At 37.5% G+C, this 17,871-nt stretch overlaps 1 protein-coding gene across 2 annotated transcripts in view; it reads right to left on the reverse strand.

The window, feature by feature from the left end:
* LOC100339238 (uncharacterized) overlaps positions 1 to 17,871 on the reverse strand; it is a 212,952-nt gene that overhangs the window by 14,065 nt on the left and 181,016 nt on the right. The window contains exons 4-5 of one of the 2 annotated variants that reach the window (XR_016220164.1): positions 14,959 to 15,030; positions 7,338 to 7,623 (exon numbers count right to left, since the gene is read on the reverse strand). The gene's annotated coding sequence lies outside the window, so the exon portion shown is untranslated. Of the gene's footprint in view, positions 1 to 7,337; positions 7,624 to 14,958; positions 15,031 to 17,871 lie in introns of those variants that run through there. The other variant, XR_016220165.1, reaches the window with a different exon arrangement.

The raw sequence follows: 17,871 nt of genomic DNA on the forward strand, positions 1-17,871 counted from the left end.
CCTTCAGTGTATCTACTCTATACTTATGTCCATCTAATTACTTATAATGATGGTGGGAACAAGTTACTTCATGAGTACAAACTCATATATTTGGTTTTAACAAAAACTAAAAAAAAATGCATAGGTCTTTTTGGTATTTAGTACCCTACAATTAGCAATTTGGCTTCTTTCACAGTCTGGGTTAATTTTAGAAACACTTTATGTACGTGTTTCTGAACAAGGGTATTTGTTTTAACCTTTAGATGATTTCAGCAATACAAAGAGTTTAAATGAACTGTGTGGGACCCTGGGTCCATCGCTTGCTTTAGACTGTGTCAATTTACTCTTCTAGTGTGTCCTTCCTTTATGTATTTAAAGTGAATTTGTAAAGGCATTGGAGAGAAATAAAGAGAAGAAAGAAAATCAAGATTCAAAGGAACAGGCCAACTCATCAATACAAAATTAGATGATTTTGTTAGTGAGCAAAATAAATACCCTGATTGCATGCAGATAGCCAGTAAGAGGTTACATGGCTATAGTGGACTTTTTTTTTGTTCAATCCATATGAAAATAAAGCTACAGTTTTTAGAAATTATCCTACTTGTACCAAAAGTCTGTAAATATTCATTCTGTATCACTAGTTATATTAAGTTTATTCCCATGCCCTATGTTTCATAATTCTTTATCAAGTTTGCTCACATTATTTTATTACAATTCTTTAGTAGACTCACTCTGAAATCCTGATTTTAATGATTCTTCATCACTACCTCCCATGGTTGTCCCTGACTGATTCTCACACATAGGTATAGTCACATGCTTCAGTATTCCTCAATGAAGTTAGAACATTCTGTTCTGTCAATCAGGAGAAAAACATTGGGGTAGGGAGCAGATGTTGGAGAATAAAATTCCACAGTCCATTGGCATTCTCCAGACTGCTTTGAGTATAGGTAAACAACAGGTACAATGTGAGGACTGTGAGAATATGGCAGAAGTAAAGAGACAGAAAATCAGATTATTTGGATGTGAGAAGAACGTAAGCAGAAATGGTTCAGATCATTTACATACAAGATGTTTTGAAGTGAGAAGTCAAAGTACCAGTTTTCCCACAGTGTTCAAGTAACACTGCCAATGAAGAAAGAAAATGATGTCCTACCATTTATCTGTTCATTTGATACCCTGTCCACAGTTCATAGATTACATATGGCATGGAGATATATAGTATATCTCTCAAATATATTGATCTAAGGAACCCAGGAAAAGGAATGAGAATTACTGGTACAGTAGAATCTTTTTTTAAAAAAAAAACTTGTTTACTATCTCAGTTACCTTTAGGGAATGCCTCTCCTCAGTGCCTGTGTACCTCAAAGACCCCGAAGTTTGGGTCCATGAAGGCTGAGGCAGCAATATTAGCTTCATTCTTCAGGCTTCCATATTCATTCTGGGGACATGATCTCTATCAGTCATTCTTCTCTGAACTGATATCCTGGTGCTGTGGGAAAGTTCTCTTTTGCTATCTCATTTCTAAGCTAAGTGGATATGAATATGGCAATATTAGTGATTATTTTCTCTACCATGTGCAGACAGCCCAATTTGCAAATGGAAGTAAAAGGAGGAGAGCAAGGTGGAGAAATGGAGAATAACAGAGAATCCTGAGATGGACGTTCACTCTGGCCATGGAAATGTCAGTTACATTACCCACAAGCGGTATCAGATCAGCTCTTGACTCTGGCTTCCTGATAAGGCAGATCCTAAGGGGCTGTGGTGATAGCTCAAGTAATTGGCTTCCTGCTGCACTGAGTTCTCAGTTCCAGATGTTAGGCCAGCCCAACCCTGGCACCGTGTGCATTTGTGGTGACCCATTGCTGTATTGCAGGCATTTGGAAGTGCACATGCTCTGTATGTCATTCATACACACACACACACACACACACACACACTTGCTGTTGATTCTTCTCTCTTAAAACACTAAAAGAAAACCCTGAAACAATAATGTGAGCCCCTAATCCAATTGGACTCTGAAGAAAATCCCTCTACTGGGGATTTAGAATGCAAGAATTCATCAGTCTCCTATTTAAGTTGACTAGACATTCCTTGGCAGAAGGAATTGTGAATTGTGGCCAGTGCTGAGGTCTGAGGTCATACACATTCAAATCCTCTCCTTCTGTCAGTTCTTAGTGTTGACATCATGTATACATGCATTCTTTTTCTCTGAACTTTGGTTCAGGTTGTGATCTTATTGGTTCCCCAACTTTATTGTAGAATAATTTATCTAATTCTATTCATCCTTTATGTCCCAGGTAGAATCCTTTCTCCATCAACATTCAGTGGAAGTTTTCATGACCTTCCTTTGAACTCATTACATTTATTTTATGAGGGACTAAATGGGCAATTATTTTTATTTATTTATTTTTTTTGACAGGCAGAGTGGACAGTGAGAGAGAGAGAGAGAGAAAGGTCTTCCTTTGCCATTGGTTCACCCTCCAATGGCTGCCACGGCCGGCGCGCCGCGGCCGGCGCACCGCGCTGATCTGAAGGCAGGAGCCAGGTGCTTATCCTGGTCTCCCATGGGGTGCAGGGCCCAAGCACTTGGGCCATCCTCCACTGCACTCCTGGACCACAGCAGAGAGCTGGCCTGGAAGAGGGGCAACCGGGACTAGAACCCAGTGTGCCGGTGCCGTAAGGCGGAGGATTAGCCTAGTGAGCCACAGCACCGGCCTAAATGGGCATTTAAAACAATATTGCCACACGATACTTCTTTAATTATAGTTTTACTTTATTTATGTGTCTCACCAATTAATTTATAAGCTAATTTAAGACAAAAGATAGGTAGTTATACTATATTCTATTTTTCTCAAAGGCCACTATATTGACAAACACATTATAAGAACCTGATGATGATTTGTTTTCTATGTGTGAAAATGAACTAGAAAGAGCACTTTCCTGGTTTAGGGAGGATGTATGTATGCTCAAAGGACAAAGCCAAGTTATGTCTATAGGAGAAACAACATACCAGAATATGAGATGAATCTGTGTTACTGAGAAAAAATTATGCCTTACTTGGGGTATTCACAAACCACTGCCCAATCTGAAAATTTTATTTATTTATTTATTTGAGAGATAGAGCACAGAGGGAAGATGGTAAAGGGGAGTAAGAGGGGAAAGGGGAGAAAGAAGAAGAGAGGGGAAGAAAGGAGAGGAGAGAGAACTCCCGTCTTCTGGTTCATCACCCCAAGTACCTATAATAGCCAGGGCAGGTCAGGGCCAAAGCCAGGAATTGGGAATGCAGTCTAGGTCTCCCATGTGAGTGGTAGGAACCAATTATGTGAGCTATCACCACTTCCTCCCAGGGTCTGCATTGCAGGAAGCTGAATTCAGGAGCAGGAACTGGGAATCTGACTCAGGGACTCTGAGGTAGGATAGGGGCATCTTAACAGAGTAAACACATACTTTCCTTCCATCTGTTTTGACAAAGTTTTATTGGAAAACAGCACAGATACCACATGACCTGCAAAGACAAAAATGTTTTCTATATAGCACTGTGAAGATGAAAGCTTTTCTGGCTCCTGGGTGTTTACCTCTGAATTAAAATAGGGTAGAAATCAGCCATGACAATTAATAGTGGGCAAATGAACTGTAATTCAGGCATTCAGCATTTGAGTAGCCTTTGTCTGCATCTAACCCTAACAGGTGCCAAAAAAGTTTACATTATACAAAAGAGGGTCTAAGGGTTCACAACTGCCTTTATGGTGGGGAAAGTTGGCATTTCCAGGTGAGACACTAGACTGGAGAACATGAAAAGGGATTGGAAGAGCTAAAAGGAGAACACAGGAAAGAAAAAAATACCTAAGACATAGACCAGTAAGCTACCTCCACTTTATCACAAGCAGGTAAAGCTACGAGCTTCTTTGCTCTTTCCATTGTATGCATATTCTGAAAGATAATGATTTTAATATGGTGGCCTGATGTACCTTGAGCCTGGGGAATATATGGAAGGAAAAATGTAATAAGAAATTCTAATTCCACTCATCAGTCATTTTTTGCACAGAGAACTTTAATTAATTAATTTTTTAAAGATTATTTATTTGAGTCAGTTACAGAGAGAGAGAGAGAGAGGGAGAGAGAGAGAGAATCTTTCATCTGCCGATTCACTCCCCAAATAGCTGCAACTGCCAGAGCTGGGCTGGTCTGAAGCCAGGAACCAGGAGCTTCTTTCTGGTCTCCAATGTGAGTACAAGGGCCAAAACACTTGGGCAATCCTCTGCTGCTTTCCCAGGTGCATTAGCAGGGAGCTGGATTGGAAGTGGAGCAGCCAGGATTCCAACTGGCACCCATATGGGATGCTGGCATTGTAGATGGTGGCTTAAACTTCTACACCCCAGTGCAGGCCTTGAGAACTTCCATTTAAATTACCATTTCCTCAAAGAAAAGGGAGAGCTCACCATAGCACTTGATTCAGCATTTGAAAAAGAGGACAACCCATAGATTTACTTTTCCATGAAGCCTATTCATGAGATGTATTATTTATTTTCATACAATTTGAGATCATTAATAGATTAATTTTTTAAGCAACTAATGTCACGTCAATGAAAACTCTTTGTTCTATAAAAGCTACTATGGCAGAATTATTGGAGGAGATTATTTGAATAGTTTCAGCATGTGAACAAGATTTAAGAAAAGGGCTGTCTCTGGGTAAGCACTCTGTCCCCACCCCCAGCACTGCATGTAAGGATTCTAAAGATGAAATGTGCTTTAGAAAACCTAAGCATATACCACTGCCAAATTACAGGATCTTAAGAAGATCTTCCAGGGTTCAAATTGATGGGAAATGGGGGCTTGGTATCTTTTTTATACCCTATAGAAGAAAATGCTGCGACTTTGCTTTGAGCACTTAGCTCCCATACAACCTCAGGTACCATAGTGCCTGTGATACTCTTCACTCCATGGAGAAAACAGGTGGGCTGGGTCTGGGACACGAACTCTATCTGGCAAGGGATAGCTGATATTCTGAATGCCCTAAAGCAGAATTTAGCACTTTTTAATAAAAATGTTAAAATGGGCAAGAAATTGCAGATAGATTTACAAATGCCAACACATCCTAAAGTCATCACTTTATCTCATTTTTCTTTAAGCAATCATTTCCAATCATGGGGGAAAGGGAGAGTTGAAGCAGCGCACTTGACAGAGAATGACACGCTTCTGCCACCCATTCCAGCACCTGGTTTATTTTTGCCTCTTACTGTTTACTCCAGTTATTTATCTTTCTTTACATTTTTGATAAAAGGGAGATCTTAGTGCTTCATCTCCCTGAACAAAGTGATTATACTGACTTACATATTACTAATGTGACTTTATTGAAATTTTATTGTAACTGAAATGAGAAAGTTGAGCACCCAAATTTAACAAGTGACCTTGTTCTTTGTAGAAATGCAACATGCATCTCCACTAAAATTGAGTTCAAATTCTCTAAGAGGAGAATAATATGTAACCACAACTTGTGTATTTTTACAACACTTGATAGAATGCAAATTCAGTTCATTTCTTTCCATTGATCCTCCTGATTGGCTTGAAGAGTGAGATTTCACAAAAATAAAAATGTGAGGTGTTGAGTATCTTCACAATGGCCATCCTCATGGCTATGTAAGATCTGGGCTATTTCAGCACTCTCTTTACCCATCAATGCTCCAGTCACACTAGACTCCTTGCTTGATGTTAAACTTGAGCATAGTCTCACTTCCAGATCTCCGCACTGGCTTTCCATGTATCAGTAACATTCTGCCCTTAAACTATCCTTGAAATCCTTAAAATATCCATTTTACTCTCCCTGTTCCTATTTTGCTGGTGTCTTCTGTGACCTCTTGCAGCAGGCATATTATCAAGTGACAAACCCTATTTCCCACAATGAGTCAAGCAAGGCCTGTGTAGTCCCTTCCTCTGCAATGCGGGCAAAACCATTACTTGTTTCTCACCAACAGAATATGGCAAAAATATGGCATATCATTCTCATGATGCTACCTTCTATGACAAGGTGAAAGGGATTTTCATCTATCATTAGGGTCCCAAATCCACTTGACTTTGACTTCATCCAAATGGGGATTATTCTGATGTACCTGTCCTAATCAGTGGCCCCTTTCAGAGTGCCTGGATCTTCTGTAAACTGAGACTAACTAGCACAAAATCTCAGTTCTTCTGGCTGTGAAGAAGCAACCTGCACCAATTTCTGCAGTTGCAAGGAAGTAAATTCTGCCAACCAACATATGAGCTTGGAAGTAGACCCCGAGTCTCAGATGTGATTAGCCCTGTGAACTTCTTGATTGAGGCTTTTTGAGCTACTAAATTTCTGGTAATTTGTTGTGTTGCAATAGAAATCACAAACACCTTTGTGTAAAATGGACCCCATTAGTGCTCTCTGTCCCCTTTCTGTGCTTTGGTTTTCTTCCTAGCCAATGTTCCTTTTTTTTTTTTTTTTTTTTTTTTTTTTTTTTTGACAGGCAGAGTGGACAGTGAGAGAGAGAGACAGAGAGAAAGGTCTTCCTTTGCTGTTGGTTCACCCTACAATGGCCGCCATGGCCGGTGCATTGTGGTGGGTGCACTGTGCTGATCCGATGGCAGGAGCCAGGTGCTTCTCCTGGTCTCCCATGGGGTGCAGGGCCCAAGCACTTGGGCCATCCTCCACTGCACTCCCTGGCCACAGCAAAGAGCTGGCCTGGAAGAGGGGCAACCGGGACAGAATTTGGCGCCCTGACCGGGGCTAGAACCCCGTGTGCTGGCGCCACTAGGCGGAGGATTAGCCTAGTGAGCCGCAACACCGGCCCAATATTCCTTTTATACTCTAAATAATTTAATATGTATGTGTTTTCATTGTTTGTGTCTCTATACTACAGCATAAGCTGTGTAAACTTTTTATAAGCTATATGAGATTTGGGGATGAATTTTCTTTTCTTTTTCTTTTTACTGTTCTGTTCTCAATATATAGAAGAGCTTTTGGAACATAATAAGCACTTAATATATATTATATATAATTATGTTCTCCTGATTTCTTTGTTTTGACACTCAAATGATTCACATTTCCAAATTTCTCTATAAAGAGTTTCCTTTATCTCTTTAATTTCTATCTTAAGAGGAAATTAGCCTCTCAGCAAAAGAGGAAATTGTGATAGTCAATGATGAACCTCAATTGCTGAAGGTTCATTTTACTTCACAAGGAACAGGAAATAAGGATGGGACTGTCAGACTACTTACCACTCATGACAGAATAATTACTCAAAAACAATCAGGTTGAATAAATTCTACAGTTTCAATATTTTATATGTTTTTACCAGAATGAATAGATGATATAAAATCTCTTTACATATATATCTTCATACACACATACACAGCATATGTTGTTGATCTAGAAATATCTTGAGTTTTTAGACTGAGATACAACTTTTTTAATAAAGTGGAACTCCCTTAGCTAGCTTTGTTTGCATCTAGTCATGATGAACACTGATGTTCTCAGTCTTACGCAGACCAGTTTGGGAGAACATTCTCACTTCTTCTTGTTCATGTTCCTCTACTGAGACATGACTGTCAGCAAGACAGAAGGCTACTAACATAAATTGCTGGATTCAGATAATGGGATTTAATTAATTTCCGTCATTGAACCTGCAGAAGGAAACAGGCATGCACTACTCAGTGATGTGGCAAAGAAAAATTTGCTAGGATGTCTTACCACTCTCTTGATACTTTGATATGGAAAAGAGTGAATGCAAATTAGAGGACTCTGGGCAGGTCTTTCAGGAGTAGGTTTGTCAAGACTAAGAGACTTGTTTCTCTTTGCCAGCCAGCTTTGAAAAAAGAATCTTGTAACATGCATTCTGCTTCTTTGTGTTCTCATCTACTTCCATGTCATTAGAAAAAAAGTGTCTGGGACCGACACTGTGGAATAGTGGGCTAAGCCTCTGCCTACTGTGCTGGCACCCATCTGGGGGCTAGTTCATATCCTGACTGCGCCTCTTCTGATCCAGCTCTCTGCTATGGCCTGGGAAAGCAGTGGAAGATGGCCTTAGTGTTTGGGCCCCTATAACCACGTGGAAGACCTGGAGGAAGCACTTGGCTCCTAGCTTTGGATTGGCCCAACTCCAGTCGTTGCAGCCATTTGGGGAGTGAACCAGTGGATGGAAGACCTTTCTGGCTTTCCCTCTCTCTGTCTGTAAGTCTATCTCTCAAATAAATAAATAAATAATTTTTTTACTGTTTTTTTTTTTTTAAGATTTATTTATTTATTTGAAAGGCAAAGTTACAGAGAGGCAGAGGCAGAGGCAGAGAGAGAGAAAAAGTCTCCATCCATTGGTTCACTCCCCAGATGGCCGCAACACCCGGAGCTGTGCTGATCCGAAGCCAGAAGCCAGGAGCTTCTTCCGGGTTTCCCACATGGGTGCAGGGGCCCAAGGACTTGGGCCATCTTCTGCTGCTTTCCCAGGCCATAGCAGAGAGCTGGATTGGAAGTGGAGCACTCAGGACTTGAATTGACACCCATATGGGGATGTCAGCACTACAGGTGGCAGCTTTACCTGCTACACCACTGGGCCAGCCCTTTCATAAATAAATCTTTTCAAAAAAGAAAAGAGTGTCTGTCATTCATGAGTCACTAATGGTATCTACATGAAAGCTTTTCACAAATGTGAAAATTCACCTCTAACTTTCATGCAAATTGATTAATTGCATAGGCCTTTCATTCATCTTTGCCCTTCTTTTTTGCATTTTCTCTCATGGGTACCAACTGGCCCTTGGTTTGCAGCTGAAGAAGCAGCCCTGCATGGCAGAAAAGCTTTTGGTGAAATCCTGGAATACAAGCCCAGCCCTTGTTCCATCCACATAAACAAAAACTGACTTCACTTGTGAGAAATGGCCTTGTTATCTTCAAAGGTGTTCATTCCATTTTATACTAACACTAAATGTACTTAGGAAAAGATGTAGTTTCTCCAATGAGTATTTTTCAATATTCTTCTGTTTTAAAAACTAACATGCTTCTAAATCATTCCCACTATAAAAATGGCAACATATTCATTTGTGAGAGAAATGTTTCCTCTGCATATTTGAATAGATAAATTATGCCAAGTGCTTTCTTTTATTTAGCAATACAATGACATTTACAAAAGTACAACCAAAAACTCAGTGTGCAGAGGCCAGTCTTAGATTTCCTTTAAAAAGGTATGAAAGAAACTAATTAGTTCTTTTGTATAACTAAAAATATATTTAGTGATAATTGAAATGTATTTTAAAAGGTTACCATCAATTTTGTTACTGCTTTGAGTTTTTTGTATATTAAGATCTTTTAATAATAAAGCAATATTAATAATTTATGTTTTTTTTTATCAGGGGCTATAATGCAATGTTTAAATTTATAAAATGTAAAAGGAAACAAATATTTAAAAAACAGAAGGAGGACTCTTTCTAAAGCAAAATAATTATTTTTGTTATAATGTGTATGAAGATATTACTGTATATAAAGATATTATTAAAGGAAATATTAGATGACTTGGCTAGACCTTCTGAAATACTAAATTCCAGGCTTCTCTTGTATAGATAGTATGAATGTTCTGTACATTTCTTTCTAAACAGCAAGATCATCAGAAATTTTAATATTCAGCTTTTTCATGTAGCTTGATAAATTAGATATGCTATGGAAGAAAGAAAATTTAACCAAGGATGTCAAAGATCTATATGACGAAAATTACAAAATATTAAAGAAATAAATAGAAGAAGACACAAAAAAATGGGAAAACCTGCCATGTTCATGGATTGGAAGAATTATTATCATTAAAATGTTCATTCTCCCAAAAGCAATTTACAGATTCAACGCCATACCGATCAAAGACATTCTTCACAGACCTAGAAAAAATGATGCTGAAATTCATATGGAGGAACAGGAGACCGCGAATAGCTAAAGCAATCCTATACAATAATAAAAAAAAAAAAACTGGAGGCATCATAATTCCAGACTTCAAGACATACTACAGGGCAGTTATAATCAAAACAGCCTGGTACTGGTACAAAAACAGATGGATAGACCAATGGAACAGAATATAAATGCCAGAAAACAATCCATGCATTTACAACCAACTTAAATGTTATAGGCTGGTCTAAGTTTAAAAGGGACGAAATAAATAACATCAAACACCCAGTAAAAATAATAGAATTAAAAAAGGAAGGAAGGATCAAAATGGGAAGCAGTCTGCACAGCAGATTCCCAGTATGACTTTCGCAGTAAATAACACTCTAACCTCAGAATCAACTCATAAGGCTTCCTGGTTGGGCTGAAAGGCCGCAAGAGCATATCAGCATGGAAAGACTCTGCAAAAAAAAAAAAAAAAAAAATCCTACACAGAGGATCTCTGTGAGACCTCAGAGGAAAGGAAGGGTCATCAAAGAAGGAGACACTCCTCTGAAGGGAGAGGAGAACATCCACTTCGCTTATGGAAGTGTCCAAATGCCGATAGAGTCTACGGTCACAAAAGGCTTCCATAGCCTCGGCAGCCCACGACAAGAACCTCAGATGATAACTGACATCATAAATAAGAGTATTAATTGTTAAAGGAACAACAGTAGTCACTGTGCACTTGGTCCCCAGGTAGGACCTCTGTCCCTACTGAATTGCAATATGAGAATCGACTGCAAATTCTCTCCCCAAACTGAACTCTACATGTTGTATGTGGGTGTGGGACAAATTGTTGAAATCTATGATTATAGATAGATATAGATATAGTATAGAGTTGGTCCTCTGTATATAAAGTCATACTAAAAATGATCCATAATGAAGAAGGAGATGGGAGAGGGAATGGAAGGTGGGATGGGAGCAGGGTGGAGGGCATGGTATAGTGTCAGTTAGACTGCAATTATTCATATCTAGCTAGCCATGTCAGTTGCTGGCTGTGTGGTATATAAACACAATGGAATATTATCCAGCTATAAGAAAGAATGAAATTCTACCATGTGCATCAAAATGGATGTAACTGGAGGACATCATGTTGAATGAAATAAGATGAAGCCAGAAAGACAAATACCACATGTTCTCCTTTATATGTGGGAGCTAAAACTTGGAAAACAAATAAAATCAAAGAAAAAAAGAAAAAAATTGCTTGTGTGTATCAGTATTGTTGCAAATACAGTTTTGTAAAACTTGTATTTATGTGTTTGTCAAACCATTGGTTAAGAATATTATACTACTATAGTTTTAATGATCTGTGATTACTTTAAAATTTACTATATATGGGTGAAATACTTATTTTATGTTCAATTATTGATTATAATCATTGTCTATATTCCCACTAAACTAGGTCTTTTTGCTTTCTACTTGATGAACTTCTTATTTGGCGAAATATTAAGCCTTTTTATTTTAATGTAAATTTAAAATATGTTATCTCAAAAACTACAAAAAAGAAAGAAGGGATGAGGGAGAAGGGAGAGAAGGGGAGTAGGGGAAGGGAGGGAGGATTGGAATATTATTGTGTTCTTAGAATTGTATCTACAGGGGCCAGCACAGTGGCATGGTGAGTAAAGCTGCCACCTGTGGTGCCGGCAAGCATATAGGCACCCATTCGGGTCCCAGCTTCTCCACTTCAGATCCAGCTCTCTGCTATGGCCTGGAAGAGCAGTAGAAGATTGCCCAAGTCCTTGGGCCCATGCACCCACATGGGACACCTGAGGAAACTCCTGACTTCAGATTGGCACAGCTCCAGCCATTATAGCCACTTGGGGAGTGAACCAGTGGATGGAAGACCTCTCTCTTTCTCTCTGCCTTTGCCTCTCTCTAACTTTCCCTTTCAAATAAATAAATAAATCTTAAAAAAAGAGACTTGTATCTACAAAACACATTGAATCTGCTAAAAGCTAATTAAAATTAAAAAATACACCATCTGAGTAGCCTTTATATTTATTAAAGAAATTGAATCAATACTTGATAACCATAATAACCATATAAAACATAAAACACTGGATGAATTCATTGGTAAATTCTATCAAATATTTAAAGAAGAAATTATAGCAAGTTTTTTCAAGCTCTTTCAAAGATAGAAGAGCAAATACTTCCTAACTTATTCTCTGAGGTCACAACTACCCTAATATCAAAAAAAAAAAAAAAAAAGCAGGCACATATTTCAAAAGAAAACTACAGACTAGTATCTCTCATGAATATAGATGTAAACATCCTTAACAAAACATTAGCAAATCCAACAATATATAAAAAGAAATTATGTACCATAGACACATGGGATTTATCTCAGGTGAGTAAGATTTGTTCAGCAAATTAAAGAAGAAAACTATGTGATCATATCAACAGATACAGAAAAGTATTTGACAAAATCCAACACCATCCACGATAAAATAGAAACCATGGAAGTAAGGGTTAGGTGTTTAGTCTAGTGGTTAATATGCTCACATCACATATTGGAGTGCTTGGATCCCATACCTAGCTTTAGCTTCTGAATCCAGCTTCTTGCCAATGTTCAGCCTTAGAGGCAGCATTGATAGCCCAACTAATTGGGTTTTCCTACTACCACACAGGACATATGGATTGAGTTATGGGGCCCTGGCTTCAGCCTAGCCCAGTCTCTACCATTGAGATGTGAGCATTTTGGTAGTAAACCAGTGGGTGTAAGTGATCTATCTATCTATCTATCTATCTATCTATCTATCCATCCATCCATCCATCCTTCCATCCATCTACCCATCAACCTAGATATCTTTCTATTTATCTACCTTTATCTATCTCTCTCCCTCTCAAATAGATAAAAATATTTAAAAATACTCTCAATAAACTAGGAATATAGAAGCACTTCCTTAACTTTATAAAGAACACTTATAGAAAATCATGCATACACTAACATCATGCATAATGATAATAAACTCAAAGATTTTCAACTAAGATCAGGAACAAAGCAAGGATATTTCTTTTTAGAACTGCTTTTAAACATAGTTATAAAAATCCTAGCTAATACCGTGAGCAAAGAAAATAAAAAGTATACAGATTAGAAAGGAAAATATAAAATCTTTTTTAGACTACTTTATCATCTATGTGGAAAATTGGAAAGTATAAAAAATTCTGAAATAAGCCATTATAACAAGGCTGCAAGGTACATGTTTATTTATTTATTTTTAAAAAGTCAATCACTTTCCCATATACTAGCAATAAACAAGTAGAATTTGAAATTTAAAACAATACCATATTATTAATATCACCATGTGAAATACTTAGGTGTAAACATAAAAATTGTATAAGATATGTATGATGGAAACTAATGAAAGAGATCAAAAGAGAACAAAATAAATGGAGAACTATTTCAAGTTTGTGAACAGGAAGATTCAATGTTGCCATGATGTCATTTTTACTGATTTAATCTATAAAGTTAATACAATCTCAATTACAATTCCAAAAAGATTTTGTGGACCTCGACAAATCGATTCTAAAGTTCAGGTGGAGAGGCAAAAGATTCAGAAAAGCCATCACACAATGAAGGAGAACAGAGATGCAGGACTAACACTACCCAACTTCAAGCTACAATTATCAAGAGAACTTGGTGGTGAAAGAACTTGATGGTGGTTAAAGAATAAGTATATCAATGAAACATAATACAAGTAATCAAAGATAAAATAAACAAATGGGATTACCTCAAATTGAAGAGTTTCTTTACAGCAAAGGAAACAGGAAAGTGAAGAGGCAACCAACAGAATGGGAGACGTTATTCGCAAACTACACAACAGATAAAGGATTAACAACTAGAATCTATAAAATGATCAAAAAACACCACAAAATCAAAACAAACAACCCAATAAAAAAATGGGCCAAGGACCTTAACAGACATTTTTCAAAAGAGGAAATCCAAATGGCCAACAGACACATGAAAAAAATGCTCAGGATCCCTACCCATCAGGGAAACGCAGATCAAAACCACAATGAGGTTTCACCTCACTCCTGTTAGATTGGCTTACATACAGAAATCAACCAACAACAGATGCTGGCGAGGATGTGGGGAAAAAGGGACACTAATCCACTGTTGGTGGGAATGCAAACTGGTAAAGCCACTATGGAAGACAGTTTGGAGAGTCCTCAGAAACCTGAATATAGCACTGCCACAGGACCCAGCCATCCCACTCCTTGGAATTTATCCAAATGGAATTAAAGAGGAGGAAAAAAAGAGCCATTTGCACCTCAATATTTGTTGCAGCTCAATTCACAATAGCTAAGACATGGAATCAAACTAAATGTCCATCAACGGATGACTGGATAAAGAAACTATGGTATATGTACTCTATGGAACACTATACAGCAGTAAAAAACAATAAAATCCGGGCATTTACAACAAAATGGAGGAAGCTGGAAAACATCATGCTGAGTGAAATAAGCCAGTCAAAAAGGGACAAATATCATATGTTCTCCCTGATCGATGGCAACTAAATGAGCATCTAAAATGATACCCATTGAAGTGAAATGGACACTATGAGAGACAATGACATGATGAGACCTTGTAAATTCACATTTATTAAATAAAAAAAACTATATAACAAACAAACAAAAAAAGAGAAAAAAAAAGAACTTAATAATTTACCCTTTTAGTATTTTTTATGTTCTACTTAAAACTATTGGTTGAACTCTGTAATTAATACACAATTACTCTTAGGTGTTTAATTAATGCTATAACTAGTACTCAAATAGTATTTTATACTTTGTGTTTCTGTGTGGGTGCAAACTGTTGAAATCTTTACTTAATATATGCTAAATTGATCTTCTGTATATAAAGATAATTGAAAATTAATCTTGATGTGAATGGAAGGGGAGAGGGAGTGGGAGAGGGGAGTGTTGTGGGTGGGAGGGAAGTTATGGGGGGGGAAGCCATTGTAATCCATAAGCTGTACTTTGAAAATTTATGTTCATTAAATAAAATAAAATAAAATAAAAATATAAAAAAAGAAACATAATAGAGAGACCAGATATATACTTACTCAGATAAAGTCAACTTATCTTTGACAAAGGAGCAAAGGCAATATAATCTTCAACAAATGATGCTGGAACCCCTGGACATCCACATGCCAAAAAAAAAAAAAAATCATGAAATGACCATACACCAGTCACAAAAATTAACTCAGAATGGATCACATTCCTAATATAAAATATAAATGTATAAAAGCTCCTAGAAGATAATTTAAGAGAAAATACAGAGACCTTAGGTTTGGAGATGATGACTTGGATTAAATATCAAATGATCCAGGGAAAAAGCATTGATAAATTGGGCATGCATGCTTAAAATTAGAAGTTTCAACAGAGTACCTAAAATGTAATACACTGGAGTGAAATGGACATTTTGAGATTCTTGTTGATAGCCCTTGTCTCCACTGTTGAGGAACAGTTTTTTTTTCTTTTTTTTATATTATCTGTTGAACTCTTTACTTAGTGTAACGTTAATCTTATGATTATAAAGTATACTGAAAATAGGGCTTCATAAAAATTAAGAGTGGGAATAGGAGAGGGAGGAGGAAGAAGTGTTGGAGTGTGGGTGGGTGGGAGGGTAGGGTGGAAAGTATCACTATGTTCCTAAATCTGTATATATGAATTACATGAAATTTGTACACCTTAAATAAAATTTTTAAAGTTAGAAATTTCTGCTTTTTGAAAAACATTGTTAAGAGAACAAAAGGACATCACAGATGGCGGTGTATAGTTGCAAAAAATGTATCTGATGAAGGCAAGTAAATGAGCAACAGCAACAACACACTCTTTTTTTTTTTTTTTTTCTGCTGAAGAGGGAAGGATTCCTAGTTCTACTGCAATCAGTTCTCTAATTTTATAAAAAGGCAGGAAAGATTTGGACAGTCAGAAATACCTTCAGCCCCAAATGCCTGAATTTAACATGGATCTAGAAGGATATTTGAACTTGTGATCTTCCTAGTGTTGGAAAAGGAGGCTACGAGCCATGAACATAGAAACTCACCCACATGCTAGAAGGAGATAAATAAATGCGAATTTTTTAAGGTTTCATTTACAGTAAGAGCTGACTTAGACCCAGCATGCACTCTATAATGTTCTTTTCTGGAACAAAACTGATCAATTCTGCTGTAATTTAACTAGCAGATGTGTGCCAGTCACGTTCTCATTTAGTTGAAAAATTTAACCTTATAAAATTATAATGTTCTAGATTATAAAATTCTGGTTTTCCATAATTTTGGAACTTATCAGGATATCCATCTTGTGCATGATCTTTCATTCCTGGGTGATAACATTGCAAACTATAATATACAGATACAATCTGTCCTCAACACTTCCCCGTTCCCCCTCACTTTGAAGCTGATTTATGCATTCATTCAACAACACAGTTAGGTCTGAATGCATTGTGGACTAGTTCTACTAGTCTTTGTTGACATCCAAAGGATGTTTCCTGTATTATCCAGTAATGACTACAAAAGTGCAGAGGTTGTAAATTTAGGAACAGAGAGTCAGAAATGGATCCTCTCTTCTGTGGTATTTTGATTTTCATAACAGATTTTATGGAGTAGAAGCCAAAAGCAGGAAGAAGATGCAGGGCACTTGGCAAAGGAAATGAGACGAGGAGAAATAGCTAAGGGAAAGAATCATATAGGAAGGAAAAAAACAAATGGTGAGTGTGGAGGGACAGTGAGATAGATTTTTCATGTTATTATGTTATAGATTTATACATGAATTGATACATGAATTTACATGTACTGGACATTTAGGAATGTGTTTATTGGTGCCTATTCATTCAATATATAATTATCGAACAACTACTATGTACCAGGCAGTTTGCTGGGTGCTTGAGATGTAACGTGAAATAAAGAGAAAAAGATGGTACCCTCAAGGAATTTATACCACAGAGGGGAGGTAAAACTAAATACAAATGGTAGGGTAAAAGTGCTATGGGCAAAAAAGGCAGAACATGAGGCAGAGGATTAGGGGATCTAGGGTCAGAGAGAGCAGCTGGTTGCAGAGTTAAAGAAGGCAGTCAAGGCAGGACCGCTTGAGATAGAGGTACCTGAGCAAAGATTGTAGGAGGTGAAGTCATCCACTCAGCTTTCTGGGGAGAGTGTTCTAGCAGAGGGAACAGATAGAGAGAAGCTTCTTGGAAATAAGCGGCAGCTCTGTTTTGTAGTTGCTTAGTTAGGCATGCTGCAGTACAGCCAAGTGGAGATGTTGAGATAACAGGTGGATAGACAGATCTGGAGTTTGGAGACATGGTCCAGACTAGAGATAGGGCTTTGGGAGCAGTAACAAAGAGATGGAAGCTCAAACCTCAAACCTGGATAAAATCACTGAGGGAGTGAGGATAGCTAAAGAAGAGGAACAAGTGCGTCTTGACATTCTTCAGAATTTAGAGGTTGGGGAGAACTTAAAAGAATAAAAGAAACTGAAAAGACACAACACTGAAGGAAAGAAGAGGAACACAATTACTTTTTTCCTTCACATTGCCCAAACTGGCCAATGTTCATGAGTTTCAAGCAATATTTGGCTCACCTAATAAACATCAGCTCCTTCCCTATTCGTGGCAATAGAAATAATGGGAATCCTGTGATGTCTGAATACCAAATATTGTTTTCAAAAAATGTTCCAAAAAACCTGCATGTCTTAAACACACAAAAAATTAAAGAAAAAAACTTTTACTACAATACTAGGGAAACTACCATCAGGGCTTTTTATCTGAGAAAAATTCTTCATATTTTTAAGGCAGTAACCCAATTCCTAACACTTTAATAACAACAGATTCTGGCACCTAATGTTTCTGAAGTCACAAGTTCTGGGTTGCAGACAACACATTTGTCATCCAATGAGTGTGTTAGATTAACTGGCAATAAAGGCTAAGCACTTCTGTTATGTTTTATAGAGACATACACTAAAATCAGCAGAAG

Source organism: Oryctolagus cuniculus, chromosome 14, assembly GCF_051225735.1.
Source record: "Oryctolagus cuniculus isolate XC-2025 breed Fujian yellow rabbit chromosome 14, ASM5122573v1, whole genome shotgun sequence".
Lineage (NCBI taxonomy): Eukaryota > Metazoa > Chordata > Mammalia > Lagomorpha > Leporidae > Oryctolagus > Oryctolagus cuniculus.